Consider the following 21,737-nt stretch of genomic DNA (forward strand, 5'->3'; position numbering starts at 1 on the left):
AACGTCAAGATTCACACGCTTCAATGAGGCATGGGAGATAAAATATATGTGTTGCGGCACACTTTATGAAAATTCGAGGTTACGAACGTGACGATAATCGTCTACGACTTCCGCCAACAAACAATGAAGCTGACACGGGTCAGTTTTCATGACTTCGTGTCACGTATATGACCAATGTCAACCGTTATCACGGTCTTATTAATATGGAAGAGCCGTTTTCCTGCCATCTTCACTGTATGATTTCCGAGAGAGAGAGAGAGAGAGAGAGAGAGAGAGAGAGAGAGAGAAAGAGAGAGAGATACAAGCCTCCAGATAAATCTCCACTAACCCTTTACATCCTGATGGTATTTAAAAGTATCGCTCTATATAAACGCTCATATGTTTTTAAACTTTTTTTCTTTGTCTTACCCTACATTTCTATCGGTACTTATAAATATTACTTTAAAATCATTAAATTGTTATAAAATTTATTTTCATATTCCTTATATTTATAACATGCCAAAAGCTTAATTATACAAAATAAGAAGATATTAAATGAATTAATTTAGATTATAAAGGGTTAAATAAGTAATTTAAAATCAGAACTTATATAAATATAAAAATAGACGAGATAAATTCAACGCAATAAAATTGCCAAGTCTAGAATTTATTTTTCACATTATTTTCTAAATAAGGATATATACATTTATTGAATTCAATTTTGGTAATTTTTTCTGGATATAATATTAAGTTTATTAAACACATATCAAACTATACATTTTACATATAATGAATCGAAATCTGAAGTTGCAAATGTACGTCTTTCTTAACGCCCCGAAACCCGAAACTTTGCTTTAATATCGACCGTTTCTCGTCTGCAGCATCGCATGTAAAACTTTCATTTTCTTCTGCAATCATTTTCTCTTTAACGTTCGTTAGGCTTCTTCGTTTGCTCTTTAACGATTTTACGGTCTGCGGCTCGTAACGGATTACAATCAGTAATCGTCGTGTTATACGTACACAAATGAGGCGCATGCACCTACACGCGGCACATCGTTAAAATCTATGCAAAACCGTGCTTGCACTAGGAAGCAAGCTTGTTCGTTTAATTATTATTATTAGATTTTACTTAACTTTCGCCTATCGAAAAAGAAAGCGTGATCTTCCTGTGATGATTATCACGATTTTTAATTTCGTTATCTTGCCAGGTTTCGTGCAGTATCCCGCATCGTTTTGCTTCTGTGGTTGTTGAGGTACCATTAACTCAATATTGACACATTCGATTTTTATTTTCGCAGTCTCGATAACCGCAAATCGAAGGGAGAATCATCCGGGGATTTTCCCCGGAAGTTTTATAAGAGAGAAAGCGTAAATAATGCATGCAACAATCTCACTTTATCGCGAGAATAATCCGTGCATATCCAAATTGCAAACGTACGATTGCGCTTTAAGAATGGTGCCACCCGTTACATAATTCGACGTGCATATTCATACGCGGCGAGTGGTGGCTCTCTCTTATATAATTTCAAGAGTCTCCTGCGCGTATTTACAAATGGCAAGTGCACGTAAGGATCAGCAACCAACGTCGTTAATTACACCCACTTCTTCGCGAAGTGACATAAACTGTTCTCGCGTGTACAGAGTGTCGTGGAAAGGACGTACCTTCATGTTATTCTGAATTTAAATTGAATTTCACCTCACTTGAAATCAACCGATTTTTTTCAATTCATCTAAAAATGTATGTTTTATTCGTATTTTCTCTTGTTAAAATTAAATTTACGAAAAGGTACTGACGCGGCATTTGAATTAAACGATACAGACAGGAATATTTGACTTTCCTCCTCGCACTTTCCCATCGACGTATTAAAGTTCAAGATCAAATTGCAATTCACCGATAAGGGCTCTGAATGGCCTCTAACGGGTTGACACAAAGCACGATATTGGAAGAATGTCTTCCAATGTTGAAAGAAGTATTGCAAATGATTCGCGAGTGACGTGGCACATTTTAACGCAGGTTAATGTATGTAGATAGTGTGCATGAGTAGCTTTCTCTCTTGTTGTTTCGAGTCGTGTTCGTCGATTCGTTCATTCGAAGGACAACGTAATCGTTGTATGTCGAGACGGCCGAACGCGAGCGGACGCGATCGTCGTTACATAAACTTAACATCTACGAGGAACAATGAAAAATTCTTATAGCACTCGAGCCTTGATAACACCACTCTGATAATTCAACATATTATCGCCGTATCGCTGCCAGTCGAGGTCGACTTCCGAGCGAATCGAAGACGAACGTAGCATCCATCGCATTTAATTCCCGAAGAAATATAATAAGCCACTAATCCCATTCCCGACATTGCCGGGAAAAATCTCGTTAAATCCTCGGATGAAATTTGTCAACAATAATACGAATCAAGAGAATCACCATTGTTCTATAACTGAAGATAAAGAGCCTCGGCAAGCCCCATGCAAAAAATGCCCGTTTTCGGCACTTCGATTTTTGAAACTTTTTTTATGCCAAATCGTTACTTATGATGACCCAAAAATCCCTGCAAAATTTCAAGATGAGCATATGCCCCGTTTAAGAAATATAGGGGGTCAAAGTTGACCATATCCAATTAAAAAATATAGCAGCTTCACATTTATACTCCGATAATAACGTCCAAAAAATTCAGCCGAAATGGTTCTTTTAAGATTTTTGGCTGCTGATTGCAAATCTGAAGTCAGATTTTAAAAATTCAAAATGGCGGATCCAATATGGCGGACGAATTTTTCTTAAATTCATCAGATTCACTTGAAACTCGTTACTCGAGGGTTTTTGGGGTTCACCAAATATGAAAGAGATATCAGATTTTAAAAGATTAAAAAAAAACAAAAAGTACAAAAAAATCTTACCATTTATCATTAATAATATTTTTCAAACAACAATATTTCCAGATTTTCGAAACTGAAACTTTTATTTTCTTACATTCGCAAGCGTACGATACAAATAAGATGTAGGATGGAATGGAATGTTAATGAAATGATGATCTGCTGATCGTCTTTTGTTTTCAGGGTTTCGTAATTCTAGGCCGAACTCTTTAAAACAAGACTCAGTCCGCTCGACGCTCAGTCCGCTCCTAGGTAGAATGTAGGTCCAATGTGAAGAAAAATAGGTCCATTGTAGGACAAAATAGATTCTATGTAGGGTCAAAGTAAGTTTAATGTAGTGATAAAGAAGATTTAGTGTTGGTTAAAAGTTAGTTAACCGTTAGATTCGTAATCAGCGACCCCAAAAACCCCCGAGTAACGAGTTTCAAATGAATCTGATGAATTTAAGAAAAATTCGTCCGCCATATTGGATCCGCCATTTTGAATTTTTAAAATCTGACTTCAGATTTGCAATCAGCAGCCAAAAATCTTAAAAGAACCATTTCAGCTGAATTTTTTGGACGTTATTATTGGAGTATAAATGTGAAGCTGCTATATTTTTTAATTGAACATGGTCAACTTTGACCCCCTATATTTCTTAAACGGGGCATATACTCATCTTGAAATTTTGCAGGGATTTTTGGGTCATCATAAGTAACCATTTGACATAAAAAAAGTTTCAAAAATCGAGGTACCGAAAACGGGCATTTTTTGCCGATGCTCTTTCAAGATGGGACAAATAACGTTGTCGAGCAAAAGTGAAATGTATAACACGAAATAAGCAAAATGAAAGAGAAAGAGATGTTCGATCGAAGAGTGAGGTAAAATAAAGACATTCTGAAATAAAACGAAACCGTATAGAAATACTCCTTCGCGATGAAGAAGTTCTCCGCAGCGTTTCCTGTGAGCAAGATAATCGGCGCTCCGTTTATTCCCCGACGCGCTCTATATAAAGACCTCAAGTAGGACGTAAAACTGATAATTGCATTAATTGGCATTTCCCGGTTCTGTATCCACGTCTGCGTCGCTTCTTCTCGTTCGTCTGATAAGAAAAAGTAGTAGAGGAACAACACAGGAGGACGGCAGGCAGGTGGCCGTGCGCTAAAATAAACGCGCGAGTTTCTTGCTCGGTTAGCCGCAAGCTCAAGGTTGCGCATCGCCGTGGAGGAAATCACCCGCGGCGAAGTCACCCGCGAAGTAAGGCGAAGTAAGGCTATCTTCGCTTATTTACCCTCGTGAGGCTGTATCAGCCCAAGGAAGTCGACTTAATGGCGATCTTAATGAGCCAATAGACCGGGACGAGAGCTCGTGCTTTATTTTTCCCGAGGGAAATACCGCTCGCGCTGGGATTCGTCCATTGAGATTCACACGCGGTTTTTCGCAAGCAAGCTGAGTACCTCGAGTGTTTCACGTAGACGAGAAGAACCTGTCTTTAAATAATTAAAAAAAATAAGCATCGGCAAGAAAACTTATTTTTGGTAAATGGAGAAATTTTTTCTCAAACGGCGAGTGCAAATTTCTTTTTTTCCGACAATGACACGGAAGAACTTTCCTTGGGGGATTCTTATTAAATTATTCGCATTTATTTTCGCGGACAATTTGTCGACTTTACATTTAACATGTGAAAAGTACGTCGTTAAAAAAATGTTACGTTATGTTAATCTCCTGCAAGGATTTCCCGCAGGGAAAAATACAATTAAAAAAAAAAAAATACAACGTACGAAAAACATTTTGAGTAAAGAGCCTCTCTCTCGTGTAGATGTCGCGACCATCCGCAAAGAACGAAAATCAGAGTCCGCCGTGATTATAGAAGAATGCCCAATCGCAAAAGCAGAGCTCGCGCCAGGAGAGAAACGGAAGAAGGCATCGCGCACGGAAGAACGCTTCGCGCTTCTCGTCGTCTGCCGGAGATTTCACGCGCGACCCAACGAAGCAACGAACCCAAACGCAATAACAGCGACGTAACAGCGAGCCGCGCCTTCGCCCGGAGACGATAGCACGCCGGCTACGAAGAGGATATAATCGGTAATCGCGGCATCCCTCCCGACTCGTCAATTACCTTCCTCGCCCGTGTGGAAAGACCGCGAAAAACGGCCGTTACACCTGGAGCAGCACGCGAAGCGCGGGCAGGAGGAGTTCGCAGAAACGATTTCGATGAAGGATGAGAGCAGAAAAGAAGGGTTATCGATGACCAACACGATCTATCGCTGGAAAACACAAGGTGACTGAAGCACCGAACACCGAGTTCGCCGTTCGTAAAGTCCCTGTACCGGGTGTCCGACAGAAGTCACGACGAGCTTCGGTGACGGACCGCTCTTGAACAATTTGAACTCAAATTTCCTTCTGTCAAATATAGAGGGTGAGTATTTTTAATCGTAACAGGCAAATATTTCGAAAATATGCAATTTTACAAAAAATTTTTTAAATAAAAGTTGTACGATGTTGAAGGAAACGTACAATAGTGACCTTGGTTTGACCTTGGGACATCTAGGTCAGAAAATGGTCAAACTAATTTTCTCAAATGGAGCTCTCTATTGTTCATATCATATTCTTATAGTTGACTTCAAGACCTTTCCAAAACGCTATGATAAAGTATTTCTTTATTGAGTACTTTCCGAGTTATGAGACTAGAGATGAGTCAGAGATTCAAGACGCTGCCACATAGACGTACAATAGTGACCTATTGTACGTTATGTTATAAACTCACGTAAATCATGAGAGGTAAGGGGGGGACTCACGGAAATCAAGCACCCCAAAAGGAATAGAAAACTACTGCGTCCACGTCGTTGTCGTAAGTAGCGCTAAAAATAGAATTAGAATAAAAAGTGTATTTAAAAAATTCAAGGTGACCTCGACCTGAGCTTGAACACAGTATGTCCAAGTCAACCAAGGTCATCATTCTTTCCTTGTCTCAAACTTAATCATTTTAAGATAGTGGATTGACTTCACCTTCACCTGTTAACTTTTGAGTTTCATAACTCGGAAAGTACTCAATAAAAAATACTTTATCATAGCGTTTTCGAAAGGTCTTGAAGTCAACCATAAGAATATGATGTGAAAAATAGGAGGTTCCATTTGAGAAAATTAGGTTGACCATCCTCTGACCTTAAGTAGATGTCCCAAGGTCAAACCAAGGTCACTATTGTACGTCCCCTTCGACATCATACAACTTTTATTTAAAAAGCTTTTTGTTTTTGTTGCATCTTTTCGAGATATTTGCCTGTTAAGATTAAAAATATTCACCCTGTATATTAGGAGTGTGATTTGGTTTTGAAGGTTTTTTTCTCCAAAACTAATCTAGCAAGATAATGAACGGATACTTTAATCAAAATATTTTCCTCCGTTTTCCGCAACATTTTCTCATCTTTCTGGTAAGAGATGGATTCCGCGACGATAAAAAGATTCTTGTTTGGAGTTGATTCAATTTCCAACAAATTTTCGCACTTGTTCGAAGTTATGAAAATATGTATTTCCTAGAGCATGTTGCATCGGATGGAACAATGTCTTGAGAATACGTGGAGTGCGGTAAGACTTCGCATTCCAGCTCTAATAACGTTTGCTTCACTGATAATGCAACATAAAGTCGAGCATTATCGTGAAGAAGGATCATTTTGTGTCGTTTACTCGCAATTGGTGATCGTTTTTGGTCCAATGCTCGCTTCAATTTGCATAATTGTTGTCGATAACGATCAGCGGTGACAGTTTTATTCGGATTTAACAGTTTATAGTACACAACACCTTTTTGATCCCACCAAATACACAGCAATAACTTTGAACCGTGAATAGTGTGCCTCGAAGTCGATGTTGCTGCTTGACCGGGATCAACCCATGATTTTTTTCGTGTGGGATTATCGAAATAGATCCATTTTTCATCCCCAGTCCAACAATTCGATACAAAAGACTTTTTCCATTTCTTGTTTGATGATCAACAAAACGCAAAAGTTCAGCCGGTTCGCATTTTGGCATTTTCCGATAATTCATGTGAAACCCATTTCCCTTCTTTGTGAGTCTCTCCCATATTATATAAATGTTTAGTAATTGTTGCGCGATTAACATTTAATGCTGCAGCAAGTTCTGAAGTGGACTGTGCTGGATTTTTACCCAATAATGCTTGCAAATCTGCATTTTCAAGCTTTTTTGCTTGTCCCGAGCGATCAACATTGAAATCACCACTTTTGAATCATCTAACCCAATATTCACATGTCTTAATTAATGAAACAACATCACCATAAATTTCCATCAAAATTTTATAACCGTTTTCTTCTAATTAAAAAACAAAAGCAATGCATATCGAAAATACTCTTTAGGAAGCTCCATTTTGAAGATGATATTAACACGATTTTTACTGCGTCCATTGTTAGTAAATGATTAAATATCATGGATTAATATTAAAGATATTAATTAAGAAACAATAGCTGTGATTGGAATGTCTTCAACAAAATTGATATCAGTGCTGTCTCACAAAACCTTCAAAAGTAAATCATACCCCCAATATTTCCTTCATATATTCTATCAATATGATTTTATTTTCACAAACTATATAATCTACTGTCATAATAATTTTCTCTTATACATCCAAGAAATGTTCACAAATACAGCGCTACAGTATGATTATGAGCAACAGAGTCTTACTTATTCATGTGGATTTTTTGTACTTCCGAAATCTCGATCCTTTGATCGATGAAAACATTTGATATCGGATATTGAAACGTACTGCAATATGTGACATCCGTGGAAAATTTATCCAAGGAAGAACCGAGTCCAACATCTGTCGTGAAAATCCGAGGACCGGAGAGCGAGCGATTTCCACTCATCGTGAACGAAATGCGCGTGAAAGACTATAAAGAGAGAAATTCATGGGACACATTAGTCCAGCAGACGAATAATTGGTACGAGGAAGGGAATCTTTTCCATTTCCCTGTTATTTTTCTTCCTGAAGACGAGACGATCGAGGAGGTGTAAAATCCGAAGTACATCGTAAACACATCGCGCGCGAGCGTGGGTAATGACGGAAATAAAATTTCGGGATGTATCGTAAACGTGTGGGAGCGAAAACTTACGGAGCAATGGCACCGATAAAACGCTTATAATGCTCGCGAGTCAGAGAGATGTGGGGCGTGTTATCGCCGTTAATCATGCTTGAAAACGCGTGAAACAAGCTCCCAACAAGTACGCCTCGTCGCCTCTATCTAGGCCTAAGAGCGTTTGCTTACGTTTCACGGCGGAACAGGGTGAACCAACACACCGTGACGCAAAGGCTACCATGTGAGAAAAAAATGAATATGCTAATCACGCGACTCTCCGTCTCCCGCGCGTCACGAGAGCGGAGTTAGAGAAGTCTTTCCTCCTCCGGCGAAAGCGCGTAACCGAAGGTCTCTTTTTACGGCGGCCGATACAGTAATAGCGATATTATGAACTCTTCCGACCTATCGGATATTTTAATTATGTTTTTTATTGGCGCCCATTTGCCGCGAATTGAAGGATAACATCATTAATTTATACGCTGGAAATTTCATCTGTCCAGTCACCGTTCGCGCATCACGGCCTCTTCCTCCTCCTCCTCGATACCGCCGTCCTTCTCCAGTTTGCATGGCGAATTAGTTTCTCAAAAACTCGTCGCGAACTCGCGAGCGCGCTCGAGGTGACAGCGGCGACGGCTGAGACGAGAGTTCGCCAAAGTTTTTGCGAGCGGATTAAACGTCTGCTATAAAATTCTCGTAAAGTCGACACAAAGGAGGGAGGGAGGGAGGGAGGGAGGCACGGAATATATTCCAGCGTGAACGAGCGAATACTCTCTCTATACGGAGTAAAGGTAAAGATCGCGTCCGCGTCGTAAAGGTTTTTTGCCGAAAGACGAGAGAGACAGGATGCAACGCGACAATGTTAGCGAAACTTTTATACGGGACGGGGCGAGGGGGAGAGAGAGGAGGGGGAAGAATGAGATGTGAATATTACGTTCGGCAGTGGCGAGGAATGTAACATTGAGACAGCTCGGGAGCTTTGAGAATGCGAAACCTGTTTTAATTTACACTTATCCGCTGACCATCGCGGACGAACGGAACGACATTGGACTGGCGATCCAATCTGCATCGACAAACTGTTCGTCATATGGCAGCGAGATCTCCTTCGAGGAAAGTCGCGAGAAGCGTCATGAGAGCTTATCTTCAGCTCGTTTTGCGTTTCAAAGTATATACCTTGCGAACTTTTGTTTCTCGAGCTGTTCATTCTCCTCCGATCCGAAAACGAAACTAAGACACGTTAAAGACATCACATCGAACCCGCACCGTTAATTACGATCGATTGATCAATATTATTATAAAGTCGACCTCCCCCTATAATTAATTGCACGCCGTTGATTATATAGTCGATAACGAGCACAAACATGATTTCTGCGGCGCAGAAGTGCGCCGTCGTCGAAATCCCGGCAAGGCGATTTTGCGAGCCGCCCACCGCGAAACCGACTCGACCCGCCGCGAATTTTCTCCCCTCCGCAAAAATAACAGATACCTCGTAGCTTACCGTCGTGTCTCCGCCAGGAGGAGAAAAGAGCCGGAGCGGCCGGACTGAGGTAAAAGAGCCCAGACAAACTGGTTTAAACGACGTACGCGAGTCGGTGCTCGCCCAGGGCTTAAATAATTACGCGCGCATTCGCTCGTAATTATTATTCTCCCTCATTATTCGTCCCGTTATGCCGTAAAAACTGCGGGATGACTGCGTGACTAACTTTGCGGCGTGACAGTCACCGCTCGCGGTGAGACGGCTCGTTTCTTCTCGGTCAGCACGCCGAATTAAAAGGAGGTGGAGGCGACGACTGTTTTGTGCAAAATTCGATCCCACGGACGCGGAGGCGGAGGCGGATCGACACGCACGTGTATACACTCGTTGGCTTACAAATGCAATGGACAATGGACTCGTCGTCTGGACTGTCCGTCTGGACGACAGCTGCCGTCAATCCTTCGTCAAAACATTCTTCGACGCTTTCGTTTTGGCGTATTCACAATGTCCATCATCGGCGCATATCTTAACTATTACTATTCAAAAGAAATATAACGGAGGCTTAACTGTGTCTTGTCTGCCGCCGTGTCTAGCCGCCGATGATACGAATCCGGTCTACGAGTAAGTTGATCGTTATGGGAATCACTCATTGATAATCTATGATAACGTTAACAACATTAACCGCCGGTCGCTTTTGATTGTATGGAAACTTGATTGATGATCGAATCACCGATAAAGCAAAGTTATTCGAGACGCATATATATCTTCCGCAATCCGTTTTACTGACCCCCTTTTCGCCTTATAATCGATTTTTTGAAGGTAATTATTAGGAGTGTAATTTGGTTCTGAGGTTTTTCTCTCGAAAACTAATCTACTTAACCCTCTCACTGTTAGTGGAAAGTATACTTTCCACCTTTTCTTGATTCAATTTTGCGTTGTAAATCACATAATTTTGAAGAACTAGTCGGAGATTTGAGTTTTCCAGATAACTGGATAGTTGTTCAACATACTCCAATAGATTTTTATACCCAATTATTCATTTGTCGTTATTTATAACAAATCAAAGTTGAAAAAAATACTTTTTTTAGGGAAAAATTGATTCCTCGGAGAGTATTGAATGTAGAGATCTGAAATTTTCACCAAATATTTTCTTGATGTTGTACAAAAACATATATTTTTTTCAGTATTCTTTTGCAGGTTAGATTTTCTTTTTATAGACAAAAATTTCTACAAAAACGGCCGAAATTTGACTTTTGCACTTTTTAGCTCTATTTTCTTAGTTTTTTCATTCTGTATCTCCATCTCTTATCCATACTATCAATATTATTTTATTCAAAAATGAATGTTTAATCTCTAGTAAGCATAAATATGCAGTATTGAACATTTTCTCACATAAATTTTTTCCAATTCGATCGAGTTCCATCGTCTAGAATCATATGTTCTTATTACGACCTGGTCATTATTTAATAATAATTGGAATTTTCATTAATTTTGTACATCATGATCACCATATTGAGTCCGCCATTTGAATTTTGCAAATCTGACTTTAGATTCCTAATCAGCGACCCAAAAACGTAGGACTACCAGAGATTTTAATAATTTTCTTAAGGGAAGTTAATTCAGCAGTGAAAGGGTTAAACAAGATAATGAACGGATTACCTTAATCAAAATATTTTCCTCCGTTTTCTACAACATTTTCCCATCTTTCTGGCAAGAGATGGGTTTGCGACGATAAAAAAATTCTTCTTTGAAGTTGATCTAATTTTCAACAAATTTTCGCACTTGTGCGAAGTTATGAAGATATGTATTCTCTGGAGCATGTTGCATCGACCGGAGCCTGTGACAATCGGATAAAGTAATGTCTGGAGAATATGCAGGGTGCGATAAAACCCCCATTCCAGCTCTAATGGCGTTTATTTCAATGCAACATGAGGTCCAGCATTGTCGTGAAGAAGGATCACTTTGCGTCATTTACTCGCAATTGGTGATCGGTTTTGGTTCAATGCTCGCTTCAATTTGTATAATTGTTGTCGATAACGATCAGCGGTGACAATTTCAGAATTAGACGATGTTGAATTTAACAGTTCATAATACACAACATTTTCTTGATCCCACCAAGTATACAGCAATACCTTTGAACCGTGAATAATGCGCCTCGAAGTGAATGTTCTTGGTTTGCCTCAACCTGTGATTTTTTGGGATTATCGATTTTTTGTCTGGCGATCAACGAAGTGCAAATATTCGACCGGATGTCGCAATGACATTTTCCAATAATTCATGTGGAACGCATTTTCCTTCTTTATGAATCTTTCCCATATGTAAACGTTTAGTAAACTATTGCACGATTTAATGCTCTGACAAGTTCTGAAGTGGATTGTGCTAGATTTTCGTCCAATAATGCTTGCAATACTGCATTTTCAAGCATTTTTCCCGAGCGTTGTCTTTGTCATCAACATTGAAATCATCACTTTTGAATCGTCTAAACCAATACTCGTACATCTTAATTGATGGAGCAACATCACCATAAGTTTCTATCAAAATTTTATAATCTTCAGCTTCTCCCGCTGTTTCTTCAGCCGCCGTTTTCTCCTGATTAAAAAACAAAAGCAATACATGTCGAATGCAATGCTCTTTAGGAAGCTTTATTTTTAAGATGGTATTAACACGATTTTTACTGCGTCTATTGTTAGCAAATGTTTATTGCAAATTTAGCTATTGTTAGCTAAATATTATGGATTAATGTCGAAGCATTAACAAACAATAGCTGTGATTGGAATGTCTTCGACAAAACTGACATTAGCGCCATCTTTTGCAAAACCTTTCAAAACTAAATCACACTCCTAGTAGTTATAATTTTTAACTTCGTACGTCACGACATTCGACGTGTACTAATTTGCACGTAGGATACAACTAATTACACATATCGAATTAAGCGTAAGACCAATCGCAAGCCAATGATACGAATCACTAGATATTTCGCAGATAACACACATATATTCACGATGATTCAGTAACAAATGATTCATAAATATTACGACTTGTAATATATTAATATATGCTTCAGGTGAGTCACATTTATTTAGCGTATTTCCCGAACCATAATCGAATTTGAAGCGATCGATGGAGACTGGCGTAGTTTGCGTGTTAGAGAAATCGAACGGTCGTGAATTCATTGTTCCGTTCGTCGCGGCCGCGGAAACGACGCCGATACTCTATCGCGACTCGCGAACGCGGGCTTGAGAGAGAGAGAGAGAGAGAGAGAGAGAGAGAGAGAGAGAGAGAGAGAGAGGGAGAGAGAGAGAGAGAGAGAGAGAGGGGGGGAGGGAGGGAGAGAGAGAGAGAGAGAGAGAGAGAGAGAGAGAGAGAGAGAGAGAGAGAGAGAGAGAGAGAGAGAGAGAGAGAGAGGGAGAGAGAACGGTCGATACGCTTCGCCAGGATTCTTCCAGCAGGTGCACGGTGTACGGGGTTAACGGAATGCGTCGGAATTTAGGAAGGTCGCACAGCCTGGAGCTGTGGAACACACGCGCGCTCGTCCTTCTATCGCTTCCCTCGTCCCACTTGCGACAGATGCGACAGGATGCGCTTTTCGTCGTTCCGCGGCGTCTGCAATGACGGCGGCGGCGGTGCAACGCGGTGAAAATATCGGGCCCCGTGGAAGTTCAGGGATAACGCTTCCTTTCTCCAATCGCTCCCGAATTTTCCCGCGATGTTATTGTCGGATTTCGCCAACTTTCTCGCGCTGCATCCGTTCTGTTGCGTTCTTTGCGCGCTCGCCACCGCGGCGTTTTAATAGAAACTGGATCAAGCGCTTTTTCACCTCGGTTGTTATTGTCCGCGAACGGCATTCACATTATTGTTACGATTCTCACGGGCTTCAGCCGGCTCTTTTCACGGATCGCGCGCCGGAGAATCGTAATAAGTGCGCGCGTGCGGTGTCGCTGCATGCAAGAAACGCCGCGGCCGTGCGTGGCACGCGTTTCCCAATAGCCCCTGCTTTTCCGCTCGGAAAATATTTGCAGAATACGTGATTATTTCGCGGTCCCTTTTCTCCTGTTAGAGGAGCACTTTAGGACGGCTGTGACTTTGACACGTTGCCAAGTTCACGTATTCTTCACTATAAAAACGTCGGCGGCAATTATTTAAATCAAATTTATAGACAAAAATAAACAAAATAATTATATATAAAAACACACGACAAAATTAATAATTAGTCATTCTCATTTACCAATTATTTATGCATGTATTAATTAATTATAAATAAACTTAATAAATAAACGTTATAGACAAGATAAACGAACGTTATAAGCAAAATTTGAAGAAACATTTTTATTATTATCTTTATTAATCATTTCATCAATAGGTTATAATTGAGCGATTACGTTGAAGAAATTATCGTTTGTTCGTCAAGACAACATTTTGCGTTAGTTACAATATTGTTTCAAAGGTCCGCATATACTAATTTATTCCGTTTACTGTATAAAATGATCTTCACTATATTTGAGAAAAAACATTAACGTAACCTAACCCAAACTTATTTCCAATTCAAAATTAAAGTCAAAATTAAAATTAATTAACTAAAATTAATTTTAAATTAGAAATGGGTTTTCCCGAAGCGGGGATGCAGAGGAGACAGCTTCATCTTCATCATTTTCTACGGAATCATTGTGCAATTCATATTTCTGCGTACCACGTCGAATGTGTATAAATGAGTTATAAATGTTGATGAATTTCTATGTACCATTATTGTTTATAACTTTTGTTCAAACAACTGCCGCCTTTTACACTGTTTAAAAGAATTATGGCATAGATAATTTATTGCCGAAAATTGGCCAACTTTGACTGGCGATTACAGCGCGAAAAATTATTGTAGACTAATGATTTCTTTTCTCAAAATGAAGCTTGAAGTCTCTATTTTAAGAAAGTATCTCTATCTTTTGCATGCGATGCACCCCTACCCCTGTAATCCCTGACATCTGAGGGCATGTTTGGTATACTGAAGATTGCAAGGTTTGACGGAATGCACGGACGTGGACAATTTTTTTCCGGGGACGCCGTTTGCATCGTCATAAAGTTCAAATCTTCCCCTTCAATTTGAAAAAAAAAATGGAGTCGCTACAATTTTTTTTCGCAAAGTTAGCTTTTCAAAAGTATCGTTGTTTTCGGCCTTCGGGCCAAGTGTGCACGCATGTGTGTATATGTCCGTGACAGAAGAAATAAGGACCCCGTGGTTCGTCACTTCCACAATAATTATTGACTCTAAACCCTCCCTTCTGTGCACGTGGGTGTACCCGCGCGCGCGTGTGTATGTGTGTGTGTGCGTGTGCGCGCGTGTATCTTCAACTTGGCCCAAAGGTCAAAACGATATTTTTGAGTGGCTGTAACTTTGCGAAAAAAAATTGTAGCGACTCCATTTTTTTTTTCAAATTGGAGGGGAAGATTTGAACTTTATGACGATGCAAACAGCGTCTCCGGAAAAAAATTGTCCATGTCCGTGCATCCCGTCAAACTTTGCAATTTTCAGCATACCAAATATGATCCCTCAGATGTCAGGGGTTACAGGGGTAGGGGTGCATCGCATGCAAAAAATGGAGATACATTCTTAAAGTAGAGACTTCAAGCTTCATTTTCAAAAATCATTTTGAGAAAAGAAATCATTAGTCTACAATAATTTTTCGCGAAGTCCAAGTTGGCCAATTTTCGGCAATAAATTATCTATGCCATAATTCTTTTGAGCAGTGTATAATGCTACTTCTTTTTATAATGAAGGTTGCTCAGGAGCGTGAATTTGACAATATATGTAAAAATCACAGTCCTCAAATGTCGCTCTAAGAGGAAGTGATTACCTATTTCTCGAAGCAATAACGTGGAAAATTATACCTTCCAAGCTATCAAGAAAGAGAGAGAGAGAGAGAGAGAGAGAGAGAGAGAGAGAGAGAGAGAGAGAGAGAGAGAGAGAGAGAGAGAGAGAGAGAGAGAGAGATACTTGCTTTGAAAAGAAAATATATTATCTTATTAAATGCGGTTGTCACCGTTCTCACGACAACCACATTCCTCGAAAGCGGACTTACTTCCGTCGCCGGCGATATTCTAGAACGCGAATGTTTACTGTCGAACAGGCTCGATCACCGGTACGAACAGTATGAGACTTTGCGGTCTCCAAATGGACCCCTAACCGTGCCGGGATCGCCGTGTTTTCCTCGCGAAGAGCAACGTCGAATGTGGGCTAATGGTTGAAAGAAACTGCTTAAAGTGGGTCTTCGGGCTTAGATCCGTCGTTAAGAAACGACAAACACGGTAAAACTAGTTTCGCGATTTTACGACATTTTCGGAGCGCAATGTCGGAGAGAGGGGGGGAGAAAGAGAGGGAGGGGTGACAGAGAGAGAGAGAGAGAGAGAGAGAGCGAGAGAGAAATAAAGGAGATTAAGTTCAACGTATTATCCACTGTAATTGCGAAAACCGCGCAAAGTGTGGCAACATTGAAGTTGAGGAAGCAATTTTCTCGAGACGATAAAGCTTATCGCGTTTTAATAAATATATCATGAATCACAATATATTTATACAACGACATATAACCCGTATGTATTCTCTAATACACACTTATGTTCAAAATATTCTTCGACGATAACAATAGATAATGACAGATCGCTAAAGATACCGATGTTGCTAACTAGATGTTGAGGAAAGCGATAAATTTATTGATAGTGATGGCCAGACGAGCGGCAAATAGAACGGCCTTCTGTCAAACGCCCGTTACGAAAGTAAACGGACGGACGAAATAAGCTGCCATTGTGTATTCCGTGATGTTTTTACTGTGTGCAAAAAGTGACCGTAATAACGGTACTAAAAATTAACTATCGCCACATTCACGCTGAAATCGGGCCGATAAAAATGTCATTGATCCCGAATACAACACGAGTCGTCGTACGACACGCAGTCTTCCCGAGTCGAAATTCTCATTTTGGTGCGATTCTAACTGTAAATTTTCTAACTGTAACTAGAGATTTTAACTTTAAATTCTGCTCTCTAGAGATGAATTTAATGAAGTCAAGAGAAATCGACTCAATTTTTAAGTGGTTGAGTCGTGAACAATTAATGTTAGCATGTGAGTTAAAGGGATTTCTTTTTTTTTTTTATAAATTATGCTCCAAGGTGAAACAAATCATCATTGGATGGACAAACGCATGAAAATAACGGATTTAAATATTTTATTTTGAAAGATAACGTTTACAGCGATGCTCCTGAGGACATTTGCACGTTATCCGTTTAGGTTACAAGTCTCGTTTGCGAGATGCGCAAGACAAGCCATTAGATGAACACAAAGGCGGACAAATGAATGTCGCGTGAATTTTGTAAACATTTGCGCTTTGTGGTGCTAACTTCACAGACCTTCGCGGCTTGACGACGTCGCCTTGGTAATGGCGTCGCGCGGTAATGCCCCCTCATCGTCGCGCCATTTATCCCAGTTACGAGATTCAAAGGAACGTGCTGCGGTGAGACTGCGGCGAAAATGAAGGAAACGATATTCATCGCGCCACAGGATACGATCCCTTCACCGAACAAGTTAATTTCCTCGGGCTCGCGAAATCAAGATGCAACTACCGCGCGCACCCAAGCGTTCGCGAGCGTTTGTATGCGCTCTCGTGTCTCGATCGGCCGTTCGCGATCGAGCATGGTGCATCGAATGCTTGTGAAATCACTCGGCACCGTACCGGGGAGTGTAACGAAAAAAAAATCCACGAGCTCGTATTGTTCAGCACGGCTTGCGGCGATCGCGGAAATTTTTTCCTAGAAATTGCGCTTCCGACGAACGCTGCTGATTTTCCTGCCGCGAGTGAAGGCGAACTCGACGACGACGACGACGACGACGAGGGAGTTAACTCTCTTTCACTGTTATAAAGAGTGTCACAAAATTCACGCAAGAAGTAATTTTGATAGAAAACACAGATTTATAATTAAAAATTGTAAATTTTTTATTGATTCATAAAGTATACAGTATAGGGTTATGTATGGCATAGCATATCGGGTAAATGGCCTCCACGGTTTTGCTGGCACATATGCATATCTTTTGTTGAAATTTTCCATGACCGTTTTGCATAAATGTGGCTGAATTTCGTTGATACAGCGCTCAATTTCCTCCTTCAAGGCGTGGGTGATAGTGGGCTTGTTGGCATAAACCTAGGACTTCAAAAACCCCCAAAGAAAAAAGTCCAACGGCGTTAAATCGCATGATCTGGGCGGCCTGATCTGATCACCAAAACGGGAAATTACACGACCAGGAAATTACTCATGCAGTAATTGAATTGTTTCTCAGGCTGTATGGCATGTGGCACCGTCTTGTTGAAACCACATGTCGTCCACATCCATATCTTGCAATTTAGGCACAAAAAACTGGATTATCACGTCGCGATAGCGAGCACCATTAACTGTTATTGCCTAACGCGCGTTTTGCCAGCCGCGTTTTCGAAGAAGAATGGTCCGATGATGCTTCCAGCCCAAAATCCGCACCAAACAGTGACACGTTGTGGATGCGTTTGTTTCTCAACAATCACTTGTGGATTTTCTGAACCCCAAATACGACAATTTTGTCGATTAACCAAGCCATCAAGATGGAAATGAGCCTCATCGCTGAAGATGATTTTGTTCGAAAAATCAGCATCCACTTGTTGTTCCATAATTCATTCAACGAACTCTCTTCACTATGGCCGTTTACCCGATATGCTATTCCATACATAACTCTATACTGTACACTTTATGAATCAATAAAAAATTTACAATTTTTAATTATAAACCTGTGTTTTCTATCAAAATTACTTCTTGCGTGAATTTTGGGACACCCTTTACTTCCCACCTTTTCTTGATTCAATTTTGCGTTGTAAATCACATAATTTTGAAGAACTGATCGGGGATTTGAGTTTTCCAGATAACTGAATAGTTGTTCAACATACTCCAATAGGTTTTTATTTATTATTCATTTGTGATTATTTATAACAAATCAATGTTGAAAAAAATGCTTTTTTTAGGGAAAAATCGATTCCTCCTCCTCGGAGAGTGTTGAATGTAGAGGTCTGAAATTTCCACCAAATATTTTTCTGATGTTGTACAAAAACATATATTTTTTTCAGTATTTTCTTGCAGGGTAGATTTTTTTTTATAAACAAATATTTCTACAAAAACGGCTGAAATTTAATTTTTTTGCCCTTTTTAGCTCTATTTTCCTAATTTTTTTCATTCTGTTTCTCCATCTCTTATCCATACTATCAATATTATTTTATTCAAAAATGAATGTTTAATCTGTAATAAGCATAAATACGCAGTATTTCCCACATACATTTTTTTCAGCTCGATCGAGTTCCATCGTCTAGAATCGTATGTTCTTATTACGACCTGGTCATTATTTAATAATAATTGGAATTGTCATTAATTTTGTATATCATGATCGCCATATTGAGTCCGCCATTTTGAATTTTGCAAATCTGACTTTAGATTCGTAATCAGCGACCCAAAAACCGTAGGATTACCAAATATTTTAATAATTTTCTCAAGGGAAGTTAATTCAGCAGTGAAAGGGTTAATCGGCTCGAACCGCCACGATTATACAATCGCCCGGTGTCCTCCATCTTCGTGCTCCAATTTCGAACCCGCGAATTTACCGTCGAGCAGCTGCCGGCACATTTCCGTAATGGCGTATTCGCGCGATCCAATTCATTAATGCTGTCTCTCTCTCTTGCGACACAGCGAGCGCACGCGACGCGCGAGTAACAATGAAATGTCATTAATCACTCAACGAGAGTCAATGGTACTTGAGCGAGTCCTTTTGTCGGAAGAACGTCCCATTCAACGTCTTACGACGTGTGTTTCTACACGATGAACAAAGCATAAGCCGACCTTTGGCGCGGTTAAACGAGACATTCTCGTAAGCGTAATTTAGTAATAATTGCGCCGACTGATTCGCACAGCGTTGAAAACACGTTCCCGTTTTTACAGCTTCTCTCTCTTCCGCCCTCCCTCCTTCCCTCCTTCCCTTCCTCCCTCTCTCTCTCTCTCTCTCTCTCTCTTTCTCTCTTTGATTTTCTCTCGAGAAAATCCTCATCACGCGAAAGAGCGCGTGGCGTTTAATTAAATTCGCGATATATTCAAGCCATTCGCGAGCCGCAAGCTTTTCCGCGTACGTAATTGCGCAAAAATTTCATGCGTTTAATTAAGTTTGTCAAATGAATAAGGGGGAAAACGCACATAAATTCCGCGCGATTACGTCCATGCACGTGCGATTACGTGAGCGGTCAGAAATGAGATGATATTTTCCTGGCAAACTTTTTCAGCATAAATATCGCGACGCGATTACATGATAGCCTCACTGAACTTTCTGCGTTGCCTAATTATTATTGCCTAATAAATAGCCGGCGTTAATGTCGCAGCGCGCACGTGCTTTCCTCGCTACCAGCTTTTCTCCGAATGTCTGTGTGTCAAATCGACTCGCCGGTACAGGTCACGGTATCTTTCGCGGTCTCTCGGTCTTTCCTTCTCGCGTTCGAGCCGCGATAGACAGATAGACAGACAGACAGACAGACAGACAGACAGACAGATATTAAAGTCGCGGTGTATGGAAGGACGCGGATTTACGTAATGTTTCAAACGAGACGAGGGGGCCCGAGTGGCGGAGAGAGGAGTCGCTGCAGGAGCGAGAAAGCGCACCGGTGAAATGAAACGCGAGGGGACGGTATTCTCGTTCCACTTCCGATCGCTCGCGCGAGCGTGTATCTAATCTCGTCTCTCGATAAACCGGAGAAGGAACCGTCACCTATTAAATTCTGAGATAACAGAAGGCGCGCGTATTATGCGTAAATTGATGTCCACGGCGCCGCGTAATGAGTAATCAGTGAGGACTTAAATAGTCCCCCCCCCCCCCCGAGACGGAGCTGGACGGAGAGAGATAGGCGAACGCGAATGAAATCGTTAATGAGTCGCGAGACGAAGGAAAGGAAAGAATAAACATTTGAAAAGGAGGACGATGCGTGCACTCTCATGCGCTCGCATTTTGTTATCGCGACTTAATTATCATATCACCGCGACTTTCAGCGGGACTTGCACGCGCGCGTTTTCCGCCAATCCCAACCGCGCGAGAAGCTACGGCGTTTCGACGGTTTAATTAAAAAAAAAAAAAAGAGAAGAAAAGAGAAAAAAGAAAATCGCGATACGCACACACGGCCAGAGCCAATAAAAAAGCGCGCACGGGCGATCTCGGCCGTCGCTTCAGCCGTCGTACCGTTATGAGTGTCATTAAGAAGAAAGAGACACGCGCACAAGGGAAGAAAAAAAGAGAAATAAAAGTCTCATCGAAAAATCCGCCGGCGCTCGCCTCGACTCCGTCCAGTCGCGGAGGTTTCGAGGTGTGCACGTCGAAAAACCGCGAAAGCGCCCCGACTAGAAGAGTCACCGTCGCAACATAAGTTGGTCGAGCAAGGTCTGCCCATAGTTATTCAATAAGGCGATTATCTCGTGCGTAGCAGCTCCTGCTATAATCGTCCTTCCCTTCCTATCCGCGATGACGCGTTGCCGCACAGTGGGGCCAGATGACATTTTTTGGTTCAAAATTCTCTAGAGACCTGAATTTCCAACCGATCATCAACACCAATGGATGAGGTTGATCCTGAATAAATTCCAAAGAGATCTGTCTAGGCGAAATTTTGAAAAAATTATCGGTTCAAGATTCATTGGTTTTAGGGTTTGTCTTAAAAGTTTCGAAGCTCGAACTTAATGTTTTATAGCTGAATATTCAACGTCGAGTATTATTAGGTTCTCGAGCTATGGCTAGATTGGGTTCTTGGACTATTTGGGGCTCTTAATATATACGGCTTCATGCATCCACAAGCTAAAAAGTTCTCGGATTGACAGATTCCTAGGTCGATGGGCTTAAGACTCAAAATCCCTCGGTTTTGTGCTTAACGGGTCTATATTTGATGTTTTTGTATTTTGGGCATATGAGATTTGGGTTAATGGGGTTTCTGGTTCAAGATCGATAAATCTCGTGGTGTCTGTTGATTAGTTTCATAGTTTCAATCCGCTGAATACGCTATTAAATAGAGATAAGTGTCGAATAATGAGTGTTTCACAAGTTTCTCGCGTTTAACGATAATTTTTCCTCTTTTGGGACTAGTAATACGAGAAAAAAATTTTTTTTTAATTTTGGCAAGACAGACATCTCTTCGGAATTTATTCAGGATCAATCTCATCCATTGGTGTCGATGATCGGTTGGAAATTCAGGTGTCTAGAGAATTTTGAACCAAAAGTGTCATCTGGCCCCACTGTGCGCCGCGTCAACACGGCGCGGTCGCTGGATTACTGAACGCGCATTCC

At 40.8% G+C, this 21,737-nt stretch overlaps 1 protein-coding gene across 6 annotated transcripts in view; it reads right to left on the bottom strand.

Annotated features, from left to right (window-relative positions):
- Nucleotides 1–21,737, bottom strand: part of LOC105186705 (protein cordon-bleu) — a 150,770-nt gene that overhangs the window by 39,096 nt on the left and 89,937 nt on the right. The window lies entirely within an intron of this gene.

Source organism: Harpegnathos saltator, unplaced genomic scaffold (assembly GCF_003227715.2).
Source record: "Harpegnathos saltator strain DR-91 unplaced genomic scaffold, Hsal_v8.6 scaffold210, whole genome shotgun sequence".
In the NCBI taxonomy this organism is placed as follows: domain Eukaryota; kingdom Metazoa; phylum Arthropoda; class Insecta; order Hymenoptera; family Formicidae; genus Harpegnathos; species Harpegnathos saltator.